Here is a 15,454-nt window from a genome sequence, read left to right as displayed (position 1 = left end):
ACCAACACCACTGCTCTGCCCTAAACCCTGAACACTAGCCTCAGCATGACCCCTACACTGCCCGAACACCACTGCACTGCCCTAAACCCTGAAACACTAGCCCCATCGCGACCCCCTACACTGCCCAAAACACCACTGCACTGCCCTAAACCCTGAAACACCACCTCCAGCGTGACCCCTACACTGCCCGAACACCACTGCACTGCCCTAAACCCTGAAACACCACCCCAGCGCGACCCCCTACACTGCCCGAACACCACTGCACTGCCCTAAACCCTGAAACACCACCCCCAGCACGCCCCCTACACTGCCCGAACACCACTGCACTGCCCTAAGCCCTGAAACACCAGCCTAGCACAACCCCTACACTGCCCGAACACTACTGCACTGACCTAAACCCTGAAACACCATCCCCAGCATGACCCCTACACTGCCCGAACAACACTGCACTGCCCTAAACCCTGAAACACCACCCCCAGCAAGACCCCCTACACTGCCCGAACACCAGTGGCCTAAACCCTGAAACACCACCCCCTGCAAGACCCCCTACACTGCCCGAACACCACTGCCCTCCCTAAACCCTGCAACACTACTTCTGCACGACCCCCTACGCTGCCCGAACACCACTGCACTGCCCTATACCCTGAAACACCACCCCCAGCACGACCCCCTACACTGTCCAAACACCACTGCTCTGCCCTAAACCCTGAAACACCACCCCCAGCATGACCCCCTACTCTGCCCGAACACCACTGCTCTACCCTAAACCCTAAAACACCACCCACAGCACGACCCCCAACACTGCCCGGACACCACTGCTCTGCCCTGAACCCTGAAACACCAGCCCCAGCACGACCCCTACACTGCCCAAACAACACTGCACTGCCCTAAACCTTGAAACACTAGCCCCAGCACATCCCCCTACACTTCCCGAACACCACTGCACTGCCCTAAACCCTGAAACACCAGCCCCAGCATGACCGCCTACACTGCCCGAACACCACTGCACTGCCCTAAACCCTGAAGCACCAGCCTAGCATGACCCCTACACTGCCCGAACACTACTGCACTGACCTAAACCCTGAAACACCAGCCCCAGCACGACCCCCTACACTGCCCAAACACCACTGCACTGCCCTAAACCCTAAAACACCAGCCCAGCACGACCCCCTACACTGCCCGAACACCACTGCACTGCCCTAAACCCTGAAACACCACCCCCAGCAAGACCCCCTACACTGCCCCAACACCAGTGGCCTAAACCTTGAAACACCACCCCCTGCAAGACCCCCTACAATGCCCGAACACCACTGCCCTGCCCTAAACCCTGAAACACCACCCCTGCACGACCCCCTACACTGCCCGAACACCACTGCACTGCCCTATACCCTGAAACACCACCCCCAGCACGACCCCATACACTGCCCGAACACCACTGCTCTGCCCTAAACATTGAAACACCACCCCCAGCATGACCCCCTACTGTGCCCGAACACCACTGCTCTGCCCTAAAACACCACCCACAGCACGACCCCCAACACTGCCCGGACACCACTGCTCTGCCCTAAACCCTGAAACACCAGCCCCAGCACGACCCCTACACTGCCCAAACACCACAGCACTGCCCTAAACCTTGAAACACTAGCCCCAGCACGACCCCCTACACTTCCCGAACACCACTGCACTGCCCTAAACCCTGAAACACCAGCCCCAGCATGACCCCCTATACTGCCCGAACACCACTGCACTGCCCTAAACCCTGAAACACCATCCTAAGCACGACTCCCTACACTGTCCGAACACCACTGCACTGCCCTAAACCCTGAAACACCACCTCCAGCATGACCCCCTACCTTGCCCAAACACCACAGCACTGCCCTAAATCACCACCCCAGCACAACCCCCTACACTGCCCGAACACCACTGCACTGCCCTAAACCCTGAAACACCACCCCCCAACGACCCCCTACACTGCCCGAACACTACTGCACTGCCCTAAACACTGAAACACCACCCGCAGCACGACACCCTACACTGCCCGAACACCACTGCACTGCCCTAAACCCTGAAACACCACTCCCCTGCACGACCCCCTACACTGCCCGAAAACCACTGCACAGCCCTAAACCCTGAAACACCACCCCCAGCACGACACCCTACACTACCCAAACACCACTGCACTACCCTAAACCGTAGAAAAGTAACCACCACCCCATGCCCAATCCCCCTTACCTCTCACTCCTCGTGGTTCCTCTCTCCTCGTGGTTCCTGCTACATGTTGTCTCTTTGGGGCGGTGCACGTCGTTGTGAGGAAACGGAACAGCCTCTGTTTCCTTACAACGTGGATCGTCTACATTTTTTTAGAACTCATGGTCATTAACCATACATACTTTTACAACAAAATTCGTTGTAAAGGCATGCATGGTAAATGACCATGCGTTCTAAAAAAATGCGTAGTAATGATTTTGCGATGTACAGCGCATGCGTGGTAATGCATGCGTTGTAATGGTATCGCGAAGTAAAAGATTTGTTGTAACGGCTATTTACCGATCAATGCTGGCCCCTGTTCTTCAGTGAGTCATTTATTTGATAAATTAGGAGGAAGGAATGTGTTTTTTTTATCGAAAAGTGCATTCCCGGCTGTTGTATTGTGAAAGTGTCCGCGTGGCCTGGTTTCACTTCCAGTGAGAGAATGGAAGAGTCTGGATCTAAAGGGGTTCTGCTGTAGGACGGGGCCGGCATGACACGTCATCAGAAAACACAGCTAATGGAAAGCGTTGTCCCCGAAGTGTGGAGCAGTGCCATGAGAGGTCAACGAGTGTGCATCCCACCTTAGTATGACCGTACCGCGTGACCCATGTGCCGCCTCCTGTGTACGGAAGGCAGAAGCGGCATCCATCGCAGGTCCTCTTGAAGACCGCTGTAGCACTAATCCTACATTTTGGAACTAGGGCATTTTAACCTTGTTGTTCCTGCCAGATACAAAGAGAAGATCCTGTGTTATTCAGTGCCCTTGTTACCTTTTCTGTGGGTAGTGGTGCTTGTCACTTCTCTGCCCCGCCGGTGCACATGACTGGGCTCCCCACCTCGTGTGCCATCTGCAGGACCTCTGCCCTCAGATCTCTGGTTTCAGTTTCTGGGGTGGCAACATAAACAGTTTCTCCCAAAGGACTAGCCTGAACACTTAGGTGAATATCCCCTGCGCCAGCATTCCGAGTAAATTATTTCCTTGCTCTGCCACGTCGACGATGTCAAAATAGCACGGCTCCGCTCGCAACACTGTATAACGTCATGGAAGCCATAAGAGGACCTCGTCGGCGTGCTGACGTCAGTTCCACTCATTTTTTCTGTGCCACCGAGGTAAACAGATGGACTGACACATTTTCACATGTATACTAAATATATTTATTTATATACATATATATATATATATTCCCAAAATCTCGCTCCTTCTGACCGCATGGGACCAGAGGGAGGTGGCGCATATGCCGGCTGAAATGTTCCAAAATTACGTAGCCGATAAATGCGCTCTCAGTAACACAGAACTCCACAGCAAATCTCTTTAAGAGGTGTTTAATACGACGCGTTTCAGCTCCTTGCAAAGCCTTGTTCACGTAACAAGGCTTTGCAAGGAGCTGAAACGCGTCGTATTAAACACCTCTTAAAGAGATTTGCTGTGGAGTTCTGTGTTACTGAGAGCGCATTTATCGGCTACGTAATTTTGGGATAGATATATATATATATATATATATATATATATATATATATATATATACACACACACAAATGCATAACCGATAAAGGCATAAAGAAATAGCAACATATTAAGCATTTCTCACTATTAAAACATAAGCATGATTAAGACATATTAGAAACATTCATGCCAAACAGTAAAAGCATCTTTTTGGTAGAAACCGGTGGACAACGGGGAGGCGGTGGGACAGTAAAGAATCCACAGGCAGATACTGTATCCACCAGAAAAAGCGTTACCGAAGGTAAGTACCTTGCTCTTCTGATGGATACTTCTGCCTGTTGATTCCTCACCTTTTAAATAGAATCCTCAAGCCGTACCTCACCCGGAGGAGGGTGTCCACTTGACTAGACCAAAAAATCTTGCAAAACAGATCGAGCAAAATGGCCATCCCTCTTAACCTCCGAATCCAATAATAATCGAATAATTTTTAGTCAAAATTATATTGAAAATAATACCTTAAAATTACCTTTATTAGGCGTTGGCGGAATGGGGTGGACTGGTGCGCCACACAGGAGAAGGTTATGTATGCAGCACGGGGTTGCCCCAAGAAATACCCGCAGAATTTGGGGGAAATGGTTGGGAGGGGGGGTCTGACTGTGGGGGGTTCGTCTATTTACATTCCACTTTTGCCTATTGATGTTTGTACGTTGGGCATTGGGAAACTGTGACTATGATCCTCAATCATTGCAATACGGTGCGGATTGGCTGGTGTACTATTTCTGTAAAACGAATAAAATTTGTTTATCAAAAAAATACTTTAATTAATACATTTACACAACCACTTAAAGGAAAACTTTTATTTATAATGAATTTAAAGATATTTCATACTTTACCAATTAGGCTGAAGTCGCGACCCCAGCGTGACTTTTCAAAATGGCTACCGGAATGCTCGCAGCCATCGTGTAGGGTGCGCAACTTCTGTATAATATTTAAAAAACAAAAAGAATGAATATAGTTTTCCTAACTAAAAATTATTCAATTTATTTTTAAATATATTTATATATGTGTATATATATTACCTACTAGCGGTCGCCAGTAGGTAGATATAGTTAGGACCTATTTTCCACAGGAAATCCGCAACATTCTATTTGGAATAACTTTGGCGCGGATTGACGAATCTTCGCGAAATTTTCAAAACTTTTGGCCAGCTCCGTCAAGCGGGGGCGAGAATAAAGGGGGGTCCCAAAACACGTTTTCCCCATGCAATTTCCCATAGGACCTTTAGCCGCAGCTACAGCCCGAACTGCTGAACGGAATTACATCAAATTTGGCAAATAGGTAGTCCTTAGTTCAGACTCGCGCCTTTTGCTTAAATGGTGTAAATCCGTTCAGTATTTTCTGAGAAAATGACATTTAAAAGTACATATATATCTATGGCCTCGGAGGGTCTGTGTACCCTAAGCGCAGCCTAAGCGCACCCTGCCGTCAGTGACATCACTGATGACATCTCAAATGACATCGCTGATGACATCACTGATGATATCATCCACGTGAAAATCTGATGCACCTCCTCACACCTGAATATAACCTTTGATACACCCACTCTAATATACAGACTACCATTTTTGAAAACATAGACACATCAATACCAGTTACTAAATACACACTGACTCCTTCCTAGGTCTACACACACACATCCAATCATTCACCCATACAGTCACTCATACCTGCAGTCACTCATCAATACAACACTATCATATGCACTCATACACCTATACAGACACTCACACGCTGCCACATATCCAGAGTTACTCACACACTTAGTCAGTCATGCAAAGAATCAATTTTACTCACCTATACAGTTATACAGACACAACCTCACTTATTCGTACAGATACTAACACATAATTACTCTCTTATAGAATCATTGATACAAATACACACTCATCCATGCAGCCACTCTCACAATTACTGACTCTCACATATAGTTATTTATATACACCATCACTCACATATACTGCCTTTTACATATGTAGTTACTTGCACATGTACCACTGAGACATCCATTTACTTACCAACACACCCATACACACACTCACCCACCCATACAGCTGTTTCCACATGCAATCTTGAACCCATACACCTAATTAATCAACCACTCCCACATCTATGCACAGAGTCACACACCCACCCACACACTCAGGCAGCCATACAAATACTCAGGCAAGCAATCAATAACCCATATAGATACTCATGCAGCTACTCACCAACCCATGCAGCAGGTTACACAACAAAAGACAGACTTTCACACAGTTTAGTCACTAACCCATGCATTCAGTAAGGCACATTTAATCACTCACTTATACAGCCAGTCACGTACCTACTAAATCCTCCATACAGACACTTATACACCCACTCATTCCTCAATACAGCTTGGCATATATATCAAACAAAATTAAACTTTACAGAAACACACAGTCACTGGATGATGTCATCAGTGATGTCATGAATGATGTAATATGTGATGTCATCAGCATTGCATTGCGGGGAGCGAGTTATAGTTAGCTGAACTAACTATAACACCGGAATATTTATGTTTTTTTACGAGTGAAATGCCCAACTAACTATAACGTTCCTGAAACCTATGGTTTTTTCAGTTTATAAATATATATATCTACAGAGAGAGAGAGAGAGAGAGATTAATATTTAAGTTGTTTAAATGTTTGTAGTTCATGGAATTTTTTTTAAATAAGTGTATAAAATGTTTTATGGTTATTTTAAATAATTGTTTTACATAAAAAGTTGTTTTCCTAATATTTATTAATGATGATGTAATTATTTTGACAATATTATTGTAGTTGATATTTGGTGAATCAATATTTTTGACATATTATATGCTTATTTAAAGGTGACAATATTTCTGCTTATAATATTTGTGTTTTCGATATAAGTAAAAATTTATATTTTAAACAACTATAATTGTGTTCTTGATATTTGTGGTTTTGTTAGTCAAGTATAGGAAGGCACTATTTTTGTTAAGAATATTTATTTTCCGATATTTTTACGATTCGATACTGTAGGCATCGATATTATGGCACAGATGCGAAGGCTGCTGGGGAGGTCATGTGACCCTTTATCAGCCTCTTAGGCTCAGCTGCAAGGTCAGCCAAGTAGTTGCCCAGCAACAGGCCAAACAGTGCACCTGGAGGAGTGGTGTGGTCAGCATTGCAATCCACAAACTGTGTCGGAGAGCAGGTATGAAGAGGGAATTGCATTGGTGGTACCCAGGAAACTGGGTTTCCTAGCAGTAAAAGTTTGTTAATGGTGGGTGAAATGATCACTAATCACACACTTTTACAATGTCGCTTTTTGAAATGGACAGAAGCACAGTTTGAAATCAAAAATGCTACCCTATAGCTCTAAACAAGCACTTCGATTTCGGTGGCAGCTGCTGCCAATCCAAGATGGGGCGAAAAAGAAATATATATAAGCTTACCCGTCTTGCCAGCCGCCGCGATCTCCTGCTCCGTGCCTCCCTGCTGCTCTGCTCCTGTCCCGGCACTACAATACCCAGGAGCACAGGCTCCCAGACGCCACGCAATCCCAGTACTTCTCTCATGCTATTACTCCCGGTATGAGAAAAGTGCTTGGATTGGGTGGAGCGGGCCAGTTTCACGCTCCAGCAGGGACTGGGAGCTGGTGCCTCTGAGCACTAGGATATCTCCAAGGAACAGCCTGGAGATATTCAAGTGCGCATGTCTGTTTGGCCAGCTGTGGACAGTCGGCCAATCCGACATGCGCACTTTCAGTGCCTATCGCTCCTCCTCTTGCTGTATGACGCTTCAGCCTGGCCCTTCCCTGCCCTCGACTCGGTGGACTGGAAGTAAAAATACAATGACAATAAAATTGTTTGATTGTCATTTTGTTTTTTTTCTGTCTGCTGCATTTCAGCATTTTAGCAAAAGACACACAATTGATAGACGGAATGCAGAACAAATCAAAACATTCACCCCCAGTCAAGAGATCTGGGTTAAAACCATCATTCTTTTGCTCACCATGCCACCCCAATTTAGACCTGGTCATATGCAAATCAGTCTTGACCCTGTGCCTCATGGGAACAGTCCAGCCCGAACTGCCAAACCAGGTCCTCCCTGGACCAGAAACCAGCATCCTAGGACCGGTTTCTGGGTTTTACCCCTCTTCAGCCAGGATAGCTTCATTCCAGTGGCACAGTGAGCCCAGGACTCACGTCTGAGCATACCTGGCGCACTTAGGGCGAGAAAGCAAAAACACACAATGGATGGACGGAATGCAGAACAAATCAAAACATTCACCCCCAGTCAAGAGATCTGGGTTAAATCCATCATTCTTTTGCTCACCATGCCACCCCAGTCATATGCAAATCAGTCTTGACCCTGTGCCTCATGGGAACAGTCCAGCCCGAACGGCCAAACCAGGTCCTGGTGAGCAAAAAAACGATGGATTTAGGCCCAAATCTCTGTATTGGGGTGAATGTATGACATTGCTCTGCATTCTGTCCATCAATAGTTCTTTTTGTATTTGTCACCCCGAGTGGGAGGGTATGCTCAGACGTGAGTCCCGTACTCTCCATGCCACTGGAATCAAGCTATCCTGGCTGAAGAGGGGTGAAACCCCGAAGCCGGTCCTAGGATGCTTGTTTCCAGTCCAGGGAAGACCTGGCCTGGCAGTTCGGGCTGGACTATTCCCATTGGGCGCAGGGTCAAGACTGATTTGCATTTGGCTGGGTCCAAACAGAAATGGCATGGTGAGCAAAAAAACGATGGATTTAAGCCCAAATCTCTGTATTGGGTGAATGTATGACATTGTTCTGTATTCTGTCCATCAATAGTTCTTTTTGCATTTAGGCATTTTAGCAGTGGGTCGACGCTCCTCTGCCATAGCGCTGGAGCCCCTCCTGCTTGATTTCAGTCAAGGAATACACAGCTTTTTAGGCTGGTAGGCAGGCCCAAGAAGCCAGCATGGGCATGTGAGTGGAGAATCAAAGGGCCAGAGAGAGCAGGTGCGAATAAACAGTGGGAGCCAGTGGCAGAAAAGAAAGGAAGCAGGGCAAACAAAAGGGAGCGGATCCCCTAAAATGGAAGGGGTCAGGGGGCAGACAGGAAGGGACAGAAAAAGCAGGGTGCACAGCCAGTAAATGGACTATATTTTGTCGGGGTGATGGGGGCATTTCAAGATCATTCAGGGAAACAGTGCAGAGGGTGGGAGAAAGGGAGAGAAAAAACGGGGCGCAGAGCAGATGATAAAGAGAAGGAAACATAGGAAGAAAAGCAGTGCTTAGTTTGTAAAACAAATAAATGCCAGGCCCTCGTCAGGAGGCCAGTGCAGCTTGCAGCACACATTGCCCCCGCCAGCGCTGCCAATGGCAGTACCAACTACTCACCATCACACTCCTACAGGTGTGGAAATTCATACTATTCCAGGCCCCCACAGCTACAAGAATGGCTTGGGTGGCAGGTAATAGTATTATTAGTAATTGTTAATGTGTATTCAATTAATAAACCATTGTTGTTGTGATCATCGCTAGTTAGGTAGACTGTCATAAGTGTTGGTGCTGACATTTATGTGCTGGTGCCGAACCAGAAACCATCGGCTCAAATTAAGCACTGATGTAAAAGGAGGAAGGAAGACACTTTTACAGACCTTAGCAAGTCCTTTGTTTATCAAGAGAGTGCAAAGCTAACGTGGCCAGAGGTCCAGGGGACCACAGAGTATTTACCAGAAATCACAAAGTAACAAGTATTACCATATATTATTTTTATAAACAGTCATATCTGGGTTAAGGTCAGATTAAGAGAGGGAGAAAGATGCTCCTCTTACCAGTAGATGTGTCTCTTGATTATACCAACCACATTTAGAGAATCGCCAATTTGCTTGGCTGGTTACACTACAATATCCAAGAATTTCAATCACTGTCATCTTAACTGACACTCACTCACTGTTCACCATTAGCTGTAATGTCTCTGGCACAATAGATGCCACCGGAGTGCTGGTATGGACCTACCATTCACTATTAGGGGCTCATTACGATGGCGGGCGGATTTGATCCGCCCGCCACCTTAGCGGTGATTGGGTCGGACCGCCATGCGTGCGGCGGTCCCACCTATCCAATTATGATGGGACCGCTGCGGTCTGATTCCGCACCTTTAACATTGTGGCGGTGGCTGCTGACAGCAGCACCGCCGTGATGTTGAAAGGAGCATGTTGTGCATTTCACTGCACTACGTGGCAGGCACTACACTGTGCCTGCCACTTGGTGCAGTGAAATGTAGGGGGGTACCATGGGTACCCCCCAGTGCACCCACACCTCCCCCCAACACAAGGGGTGCCCGTAACGGGTCCTGGAAGGCATTCTCTGGCAGCCTTTCAATGGCAGTTCAACCGCCATGGAAAGATTGGCTACCGCCGGCATCATAATTGTGCTGGCGGAGCCTGCTAGGCTCCGCCGCCATTGTGAGCATGCAGACCGCTCCACCAGGCAATCGTGACGATTGCTACCCGTGGGAAAGCGGCGGACGGACTTTCCCTCAGCCAAGGTACCCACGCCATCATAATGTGGCTGGGGTAAATCTCATGATGATGGCGGAATGATCGCCACCACTGGCCTGGCGGTGGCGTTCGTTCCTTAGTTGGGATAATGGATGGGAACGTAATCCAAAGGAGTCGACATTTACAAGTTCACTTCTAAGGGGCATCCAGGCCAAACCACAATTAATAAAAAATATTAATATTTGCCAATGCAATTGCTATGGACCAATAGTGACTGTTTCTTTCCTGCCAAGCATATTACTGCCTCCTGACCGCCGCAGGACCACCAGGGAATGGCGATTCCCTTGTGGCTGGGGCGAGGCTTTGGCGATCCCACCGCCCACCTAATAATAGGGCAGTCAGGAGACCGCCACCACTGCGCCCTTGTGAGTCTGGCTGTCTGTGGACCGCCAGACTCTTAATTGGGGCCATTATAGTAGACACTGAAACGTGTTGACTGCAGAGAAAAGAAAAATCTGAGATATATTCTGCATGTTTTTCATCATTTGGAAAGTGGAACAATAACATAGAAAGCTTTAGTCTCAATCATTTTGAACAAGTTATTTGGAGATCGATCCTACTTCGACCAGGGAGGTTCCTATGACTAGGATGGAGAAATTGCTTTGTACCAAAGGGGTGGGTTGGTACAAAAAAATGATCTCAAACAGGTGGACTTCCAAGTGCTAGATGGTGCCTCGTCTGAGCTGTTTCCCTTGATGAACTAGTGGAATTAGCAGTTTGAAAGTGCAATTCTTTCTGTAAATGTATTTTAGTGATGACACAATCCCTGTGAAACCAAGGATCATGATTCTTAGCCGCAACTTCATTAAAGTGGGACTGCAAGTCTGTCAAATAGGACTTGAGTGTATGTATAATAGCATGGTCAGTCATTTTTAGGTCTCGCCTAGCGATGCAGAGCGAATGCGATGCCATCGCTTTGCGAGGCATGCAGTATACACTGTAGTGTGGAAGCTTCGTGGAAGCTCCGCTCACTCTCTGTCCATTGGCTATTGTCTTAAATGCTGCCTTTTGATTGGTTTGAGGCTTGTTAGTCCCTCCTCAGTCATCATTTGTATCCTTCCACAGCTATTAGCCCCTTTACTCCTAAGACTATTTTCTTCCCTTTGAGAAGCGACAAGAGGACTGCGAATGAAAAGAGTGAGGGAGATAAAGAGAGCGAATACAGAGAATGAAAGAGCGAGAGGAGGAGAGAAAACGAGTGAGGGTGCAGGAGGAGAGCACGAATGACAAACTTGAGCGAGAGAGATGTACCAGGTGAGCCTGAGCTCTAATCCCGGTGCCTCTATGTTCCCTTATTGTGTAATTTTGTGCAACTTGTTTTATCTTTTTGTGGCTCGGTTCCGCTATCTGCAATATTGACTGCCCGTCGTAGAACATGAATACCCTAACTAGAACTTGAAATAGTTTGTTCTAGAGCAGTCCAATATCAACTGTTACAGACTGAATGTTGAAGTGTCTGATTGCTCAGCCCGCTCTCGACATTCCTTGTAATGCAGCAATGGAGACTGAACATCCCATGCATCCTGGACACTGGTAGGGAGGTCTCAGCCGCAACACATTTACGATTGCACCTACCAGACAACAGCAAAAACAGTTAGAATATGGCCATTTACCCACAACTGGCAGATGGCATTCTCAGATCATACTGAAGCGTCCAAGTAAATACTGTGATACGATTACTACATTCATGCAGATTTCTCCTGCTGCCCTATGCCAGGTGTTATGTGCATTGTGGTACTTATAGTACTGTATAATAACTAGGAAGATTAAAAGTACACATACCACAGTGCAAAGAAAATACCAGGACTGGAGGACCTACTAACTCCACACATGGGACATCTATCGTGATATCAAGATGGTTTGTGATACAGTAATGGAATAAAATGCCATTTTAAAACTGTATTGAACCACGTTACGACTACTGCAAAAAGGAAAATTGTGAAGTATGTGCCTATGTATCACGCCCTTACCAAAGGGTGGGTATGTGCTTGTGCAATGAGTAACCCAGGCACTTACAGCTCTCAACCTCACCTCTTTTGGAAAAAGAGGCCCCTTCAAAAGGATTATCAGATAGGTCTCTAGACCTGTGAGGTTTTTTGTGTATATTTATTCACGATTGACTTATTGTCAATAGCTCAATACAGGAAATGCATCCTAACATCATGCAGTCACTACTACTTTTCGTAGTAATTGTTATTTACTATTTGTGTTATTATTATTGTCGGTATGATTTGCGGTACTTTCACATACGGTGTCCCGTGAGGCCTGTTCCCATGTCACTGCATGAAAGACAGCCTGCAGCTATGATGTCACGCTGTTGACTGAGCACGCTCACAACTGAGGAGGAAAAATCATGTCACAATGATAGGTTCCCCTCCAGGTATAAAAAAAAAAAATTCTCCAGTAAAAATACCTTCCACACAAGTTCTCCTTACCTGGAACCAAACTGAAAATGTAGAACATTGTTAAAAAAGACATGCTGGAGATTTATAATAGATCACTAATCTGGCCATTTAAACATATTGAGTGCCTTACTCAGAGAGAGTTTCAGTGTATCCAGCTTAGAAATATTTACATTCAATAAATTGAAATAACAGTAGTTTACATAACTAATAGTTGTCTTAAAAATCTAGGTTGGCTCCGGTGCTCATGGGCAAATATTTTAAACCCGTTTTTAATGGTAACCGGCAGGTGCTTTTAATTACACGACCAAAGTCAATAGTCAATTTACACTGCAAACTAACTTGATCCTACCATCTGCAGAGAAGACACGAATTTACATGCTATTGTGTTTTTTTCTAGCCTATGCCTTGTATGGGGTGCACATCTGAATTACAAAAAGTCTGCATAGTCCCTTCTTTAATAAGAAATTAACTGCCTTAGCAGACGGTGTAGACTCGGTGGTGGCTTAGACCTCGTGCATGAGGGAGTGCCTACTTGGAAAATGAGAGAATCCCATTTGCTGATGTGTCTGCACCAACTTGAGGTATGAACACAGTATTTGAAAAGTACTGAATAAACCCAGCATTTCCATTGAATTCACTATGCCAAATGTTGGCAGAATTAAAGCTATATGGACAGGCAGCATCTTTGTTGCTGTTAAAGAAATTTGGTTCAAATGTTTTGATGTCATCCTAGTTGAAATTTGCCTTTCTACATTGGCATAACATTAAAATTCTGCAGACTTCTGCTGGCCTCAGAGCAAGTGCTAAAACTCTTGTCTCATGATGATCTTTAATAAAATAAATAGGTTTTAAAACAACTTGATGATACAGGCGATAAGCAAACCTAGCAGAATCAGGGACCATACCTTTAGTTGGTGTCCAGGCTTCTTTGTCCTGGTCAGAATGTCTCTAAATATCACTAAAGCCAAATAGAAAGTTTCACAATCTAGTCCACAACCAAAAATATTGGGATTTTAACACATGGTTTTTTAACTACTAAAATACCACCCTTTCAGTCAGCTCTCTTTTAAAAAATGTGTTTATGGCCTGGCCTGGCTTATAGCGCAACTATCGCCAGAAAATTATGTGAAAAAGAATCACTGGGAGAGGAGGCTTTGGCTACGCCCACATCTTGGGAGCCAAAAGTACATGTTTTGATTGAACAGAAGTTATGTGCTTCCACAAAAACGTGCTTGCATATGGCTGGGTTCAAACTGGAATGGCATGGTGAGCAAAACAAATGGTGGATTTCGGCCCTGATCTCTGTACTGGGGTGAATGTATGACATTGGGTGAATGTATGACATTGTTCTGCATTCTGTCCATCAACTGTTCTTTTCACATTACAATACAACATTCTTTTAAAGGTAAAGCCAGACCTAATGTCGTTGCCAGTGCTTGTTCAACCTTGACATTCCAGTGAAGGTTAGCCGGATCTCAAACCATAATAAGTTTTGCAGATCATATTTGTTTCGCAGATCATATTTCAAGTTCAGCTTGTGTCGTTCGAGTCCACACTGTTCTTTACCTCCACATTCCTCTGCTGCTCCATGTCCCTGACAAAGTAACACAAGCATTTGCAAAGCTAGCTGGTCCGCCTTATGCTGCCAGCCTTTTGACTTTGTCAATGCATTAGCTTTGTCAATGCATGTTGGTTTTTGTAAAACTTTATTGTTTGGGACTAACAGTTCCCTGAACCCCTTTCCATGGCGCCCCACTGAGAACAAATGCTCTTTTCATCCGGTTATAGCAGTTGTGTAAGGCTAAACGAGAAGAGTTAATATTACACCCAGGATAATGTGCTGCATGGCTTTTAAGATCATAAAGGCGAGACCGTTGCATTGCAAATGCTTGTTAGTAATAGCGAGTACACTGTTCGGTAGTAGGGACTTACTTTTGAAAGAGGATTGTGATCATAATTGAGGTGCAGGGGTGCCGTGGAAACCTCATGGCTTCAGGGTTTACTAACAAATATTTACTAACACGTATAGTTGGTGTGCCAAAAAACGTCCCTTTGTTTCGGTGTTCTTGCAATCACATGCCCGCTGTGTTTAGAAAGCAGCATGCTTTCTTTCTTCTCCTTTTATTCTTTGCAATTGTCTTGCATATATTAAGCTTGTATATGTTTTTCTGACGTTGTGGCAGAGGGTGAATGCAAGGATGAGTCAGCGGGTTCATGAATCAATGCTTGAATGGGAAGTTGAGTGACAGAGCGTGTGTATGATGCCTTATTGAGTGTCTGTCTACACTCATCAGTGACGCTACAAGCACTTTCATTCTTAAGCTAGACCTATTGGCATTGCCAATGCTTGTTATTTCCATTCATAGCCAATAGAACTTTTTCTTTGTAGCAATAAAATCCGATTTCCCTCTGATGTGCATTAGAACTGAAAGGGTTTCTGCGGCCATTCAAAGCACACCTTCTTATTAGGAAGCACTGTTCTATTACAAGTGAAGGGAACGCTTATTTTTTTAATACTAAAGAAAATCCAAGCATATGGCCTCTACATTTTGGAGGTACTTTGTTTTATTTATTTTATTTTTATTTTTGTAACGTGCTTTCAATACAAAACGCAGCCATTGCCCGAGCTTTCCCGAACCAGGCATTTCAACTTTGCCAATGCTTCTTCTATGAATGTATTTTAATACAGAAACTAGCAAACCTTTCCCATTCAAGCCCCCACAAAGGTTTAGTGAACAATGCCCAAAAATATTTTTTATATATTTTT

The 15,454-nt window shown here is 45.3% G+C and overlaps 1 protein-coding gene across 2 annotated transcripts in view; it reads right to left on the bottom strand.

Moving 5' to 3' along the window:
• LOC146869392 (uncharacterized) overlaps positions 1-15,454 on the bottom strand; it is a 110,616-nt gene that overhangs the window by 94,740 nt on the left and 422 nt on the right. The window contains exon 2 of one of the 2 annotated variants that reach the window (XM_085599713.1): positions 4,588-4,672. The exons of the other annotated variant lie outside the window; for it this stretch is intronic. The gene's annotated coding sequence lies outside the window, so the exon portion shown is untranslated. The remainder of the gene's footprint in view (positions 1-4,587; positions 4,673-15,454) is intronic. 2 annotated transcript variants of the gene reach the window in all.

This window comes from Triturus cristatus, chromosome 1_1, assembly GCF_964204655.1.
Source record: "Triturus cristatus chromosome 1_1, aTriCri1.1, whole genome shotgun sequence".
Taxonomy (NCBI): domain Eukaryota; kingdom Metazoa; phylum Chordata; class Amphibia; order Caudata; family Salamandridae; genus Triturus; species Triturus cristatus.
The sequence above is the reverse complement of the archived record's forward strand: the minus strand, read 5'-3'. Positions and strand labels throughout refer to the sequence as shown.